This window comes from Sus scrofa, chromosome 1, assembly GCF_000003025.6.
Source record: "Sus scrofa isolate TJ Tabasco breed Duroc chromosome 1, Sscrofa11.1, whole genome shotgun sequence".
NCBI classification, from domain to species: domain Eukaryota; kingdom Metazoa; phylum Chordata; class Mammalia; order Artiodactyla; family Suidae; genus Sus; species Sus scrofa.
The window spans coordinates 95,732,789-95,738,788 of NC_010443.5; positions in this window are offsets into that span (position 1 = coordinate 95,732,789).

A 6,000-nucleotide genomic window follows, 5' to 3' on the forward strand; every position below is an offset into this window, starting at 1 on the left:
AAAACTGTCAAATTGTCTTCCAGAAAAGTTGTGCAGGAAAGGCAGGCTTCCCCAGAGGGAATTAGGAATCTTTACAATTTAAAATTGGACAAATAGGGAGTTTCCGTTGTAACTCAGCAGATTAAGAACCCAACATATTCTCCATGAGGATGTGGGTTCGATCCCTGGCTTCCCTCAGTGGGTTAAGGATCCAGAATTGACACCTTCAGATTATGGAACTTTCCAGGCTAGAGGTTGTTGTCAGAGGCCAGCTCCAGCGGCCAGGGAGTGTACATTTTCCTGAAGAAGATGGACAGACGTTGGCTTTTGCATCGGAGACAGTCTTTTTGTCCCTTCTTTTAGGGCGCTGGACTGCTCAAATTTTATTGGCAATAGTGGTTGATTATATAGACAGGTTTTCACTACAGATTACACCACAATATTAAAAGTACATTGGTTAACTATTACATGGTATAGCAGCTATGCATCCTGTTTTAAGATCTCTATCTTAACTAAACTTAGTGAGTACTTTGAAGAGGCCATAGACACAAGAATTTGGCATTCACAAACCTTGTTTGTAGACTGGTGCTTATCTTCAAAGCATTACGGCAGGGAGATAGTGTAAGTAAATATAAACCAACTTAATTAAACTAGCTATCACTTAAAAGCTTTTAATATCAAAGACAAAACTCACAGCTAGGTTTTTTGGATAATATATGGCTAACTTCTATGGACCTCATTAAAATCCTAACTCTATAAAGTTCACTATATAACTAGTTAATAGATAAACACTATGTTTCAACTAAGTTGGATTAAAATAGGGTAATGTCCTTCAGGATGAAATTCTTATTATTGTTACTTTGTTAAATCACAAATCACCACAGGAAAATAAGAATAATAATAATCAGGAAAGACTGAGGAAAACTGAATAACAAACAAAACAACAGGAAAACTAGGTCACCCAAGAAACAATCCATGTTCTCCAGCGCAAACATGGAAATTGTTTTCCCAGGAAAGCCCCAATTCTTCCCCATCAACATCAAAGTGAGAGCTGTGTAACCTGAGGCCTGCCCTCGGCTTGTACCGTGCAGGCAGGCTTTTATCCTGACCAGAGGCCCACTTTGGCATGCACTGTTCAGGTGAGCTTTTTTCCTGACCAGAAGCCCGCCTTCAGCTTGTACCGTTCAGGTGAGTTCCCTTCCTTGGTTAGGAACATGCCTTCAGGATTTTTTTTACCATCAGGCAAGGTCCTTGTTTTGAGTCCCTGCATTTTCTCGTCTCCCCGCAAGAGGTCAAGTCAGAGCGGAAGCTATGGGCCTACACCACAGCCACATCCAGTAGCATAGGTCACAGATGTAGCTTGGATCTGGCATTGCTGTGGCTGTGGTGTAGGCCTGCAGCTGCAGCTCTGGCCTGACCCTTAGCCTGGGAACTTCCCTATGCTGAAGGTATGGTCATAAATAAATAAATGAATAAATAAATGGCATTCCTTAAAATGAGATACCCACCCCACCCCATATACACTCACTCCCCAGTGCTTTTTAAGTATGGATGGATGGTGGGTGGCAAAAACAACAAATCCCCAGTTTTCCTTTCAGTTTTAAAAATCTGCTCTCTGCATCTTCCTCCACTTCACCAACTTTTCTCAGTCATCACTTTTTTCTTTTTGGTCATGCCTGCAGCATGTGGAAGTTCCTGGCCCAGGGACTGAACCCGTGTCACAGCAGCAACCTGGGCCTCTACAGTGGCACCCCCAGAACCTTAATCCTCTTGCCACCAGGGAACTCCAGTCATTTGTTCTTGAAACATTGCTTTCTTCCTGTCTTTTCTCTCTTCACAAAGACATGCTTCTCTATTGTCCATCAGAATTAAGTCCCCAACACCCCTGTAGGATCTCCGAGCCCTTCCTCATCCTGACCTTTCCCACTTTTCTTCCCCAGGTCCCTCCCCTCTCCTCACCCCAGGCCAGTCGGCTTTTCTCTGTCCTGCTACCCCATCTCTGCTCCTGCTTTGCAGGCTTCCTGGTGCCCTTTCTCCTGCTCTAGCATCATCCCCACCTTCTCCAGCCCTCAGTGGCTCATCTCTTGAATATCCGGAACTTATCACAAGAACTAGCCCCTAATAAAATGATTTTTATCTTTATGGTCTCTAATGTCTGTTTCTCTTGGGGAGCCTACCTCCCCAAGAAGACTGCAAAGCACCTCAAGATAAGGATATTATTGTGGATGCAGCCATAAGATTTAAAAATAATGATATTTTTTCATATACTCTCCTGGACTAGACAGTGATGGACCTGGCCAAGGAAATCAATGAACTCTGATCCTCAACAGCAGTACCAGTTTTTACTTCAGTTTCCATAGTCTAATCCCCCCCTCTACAGGGGGAAGGGACAAACTTGGCTAGTTAGCTAAAGCCAGGATCCCACGACCAGGACTGTGCAAAGCAGAAGCCATGGTACAAAAGCACCACAGGGCAGGATGAGGCTGTTATTAGGACTACCAAGTCAATGGCAAAAGCAGAGAGGCTGGATTTCATCACTAAGATCAGAAACTAAATAGACAGAGGACTGGAGCAGAGAATCAGAACAGGACAGGAATAGAGTACAAAAGGGAGGAGTTCTAATGTGCCATAGCAGGTTAAGGATCCTGAGTTGTCTCTGGCGGTACAGGTTTGATCCTGGCAGATTAAAATAGATTAAGGATCTGGCATTGCTGCAGCTGTGGCATAAATTGCAGCTGCAGATAGGATCCAATTCCTGGCCTGGGGAACTTCTATGTGCCCCTGGTGTCATGGGAAAAGGGGGAAAAAAATGCAGAGGGAGGGAGTTCCCACTGTGGCCCAGCAGGTGAAGAACCCAACATAATATCCGTGAGGACATGGGTGTGACCCCTGGCCTCACTCAGTGGGTTAAGAATCCAATATTGCAGTGAACTGCAGTGTAGGTCGCAGATACGACTTGGATCTGAAATTGCTGTAGCTGTGCTGTAGGCTGGCAGCTTTAGCTCTAATCTGCCCCATAGCCTGCTTGCAAAGTTAGCCATTTCCACAGATGCAGACATAAAAAGCGGTGGGGGGTGTGGGTAAAAAGAATACAAAGGGAAAACTTCCAGAAGAAATCAGTGCCCAAGTGTTGGCTACGTGGTGGGTGAAAAAGTCTGCCCTGGATCAAAGCTGATCCATTACTAGGGCCCAAGGCAAGTTACCCCCAAAATATGCCTCAATGGCATATTGATTATTTTGAATTAAAATACTTAATTCATACTGATGAAATTGCAAATGCAAGACAGACACTTTGACCATCCTGTCTCCCTGAAAGTGGGAAATAAATCTCCAATTTGAAAGGTGCCCTCTCTACACCAGGAGGTTGAAAGTCATCCTTATGACCAAAGATAGGGAATTTAGGGCCAAAAAGTCTAAATAAAAAAAAAAAAAAACTTGTAAAGTTCCCGTTGTGGCTCTGTTGCGGCTCAGCAGAAATGATCCCTGGCCTCACTCAGTGGGTTAAGGATCTGGTGTTGCCATGAGAGCTGTGGTGTAGGTTGCAGACATGGCTCAGATCCCGAGTTGCTGTGGCGTATTCCAGCAGCTACAGCTCAAATTCGACCTCCATATGCTACAGGTGCTGCCCTAAGAAGACAAGACAAAAAACAAAAAGAAACCCTGTTACTTCTTTACTACACCAAGCCCAATCTCTGTTTAGATTCACTTATAAAGCACCCAAAGCCTAAGTTTGTCTTGTCAAATACTGCAAGTTGGTCTTATCCTGCTTCAGAATCCTGCTAATTTTAAAGATGCCTGCACAGAAAGTTAACACAGCAGGCCTGGGACTATCATGAGAAGAGCCTGCTTGCAAGGTCAGCCACTGACTGCTGTCTGGGAACTTGACTGGCGAACAGTTCCCAACATTGATGTAAAAATTTTGTGCCTAGGGAGTTCCCCTCATGGCTCAATGGAAACAAATCTGACTAGCATGCATGAGTAGGCAGGTTCAATCCCTGCCCTCAATCAGTGGGTTAAGGATCTGGCATTGCCATGAGCAGTGGTGTAGGTCACAGATGTGGCTCGATCTGGAGTTGCTGTTGTGTAGGCTGGCAGCTACAGCCCCAATTCGACTTCCATATGCCCTGGGTTCAGCCCTAAAAAGACAAAGAAAAAAAAAAATCCTATCAAGTCTCAGAAAGGTAAAAATAAGCATTTCAGTTTTCTTCAGCTTATAATGATAATTAACATTTTCCTTAACGTAAATCATGTTTATATTAATGAGAATTCATCGTGGTGATATGTGTAGAATGTGTCCAAGTGCAAAATTCTTACCTACTGGGTAAAATCAATAGATCACACCTATAATTAAGTCAAGAAGTGACACAACACAAACTGTAACATGTAAATAACAAAATAAATAAATGACTAGAAACTGCTTTGGGGGAGTTCCCGTGTGGCTCAGTGGTTAAGGATCTGGTGTTGCCATGAGCTGTGCGATATGTAGGTCGCATACAAGGCATGGATCAATCTGGGTGTTTTGGCTGTGGTGTACGCCAGCGGCTGCAGCTCTGATTCAACCCCTAGCCTGGGAACTTTCATATGCTGCAAGTGTGGCGCTAAAAAACAATTTTAAATGATTAGAGCCCAGAAAGATCCAGGCATGGGTGAAACTTAAACACAAATATTATAGCAGGTTAAGTGGGCATTTAACAGTGCTTAAGTAACTGGATGTGTACACAGAAAAGGGGAATACAACCCCACGTCTTCTGCATCAACTTGGGGTCAAACACCAGCAAAGGTATTTTCTGGATGTGATTAACACTTAAGAGTAGCAGACTTTTTTTTCTTTTTTGGCTGCCCCATGGCATATGAGTTTCCCAGGCCAGGGATCAGATCCGTGCTGCAACGGTAACCTAAATCACAGCTGCGGCAACACTGGATCCTTAACCCACTGTGCCAGGCAGGGGAGCAAACGTGCATCCTGGGGCTGCAGACTGCAGATTCCATTGCACCACAATAGAACTCATTAATTTTCTCTATTGTTTTTCTATTATTGTCTTTTTCTATTTTACTGCAGTATACAACTTTTAATTCCTTTAACTTTCCACTGGTTTAAATGTGTCTTTTTCATAGCTCCATAAAGTGAAGTGCACCCAAGACACCACTGACCCCACTGAGCCACAGCGGGAATTCCACAAAGCAGTAGACTTTAGCAGACTACTCTCCATGTGGGTGGTGGGTCTCATCCAGTTGAAGGCTTTGAGAAAAAGCTGAGGACCACCATGGAAGGATTTCTACCTCAAGAGGCAATTCTTCCTGGGTCTCCAAGCTGCCCACCTAACCTTTGAAATTTGCCAGCCCCCAAAATCTCTCTACACCTCTACATTTATTTCTCCAGAGAACTTTAATACATGGATTAAGCTTAGATGACAAAAGCAAACCTTTAGAAGTCTTTAATAGAAAAGTTATCTTTGTGACTATAGAATAAAAATTTCCTATAGAACCAAATATGAAAACTTGCTTTGTAATTAACTGCATCTTAAGAAAGTACATTAAACAGGAGTTCCTGTCGTGGCTCAGTGGTTAACAAAACTGACTAGGAACTATGAGGTTGTGGGTTCGATCCCTGGCTTTGCTCAGCGGGTTGAGGATCTGGCATTGCCGTGAGCTGTGGTGTGGGTCGCAGACGCAGCTCGGATCCCATGTTGCTCTGGCGTAGGCTGGCAGCTGCAGCTCCAATCCGACCCCTAGCCTGGGAACCTCCATATGCCAAGGGTGCAGCACTAGAAAAGACAAAAAAAGACCAAAAAAAAAAAATAAATAAATAAAGTACATTAAACTGCACAATGAGAAGATACTGACCAAGGGTTCATAATTCTATTCATTCTGATACCTCCTTTCTCAATTTTTGTCCTAATCATGCCTTCTCTAGCTTTTTTTTTTTTTCATTTCTCTGAGAATTTTTGTTGCCCTATTTTTTTCTTGACTACAGTACTTCTTTGTGAAGATTAGTGTTCTGGGCAAAGAAACCAGTCAGGC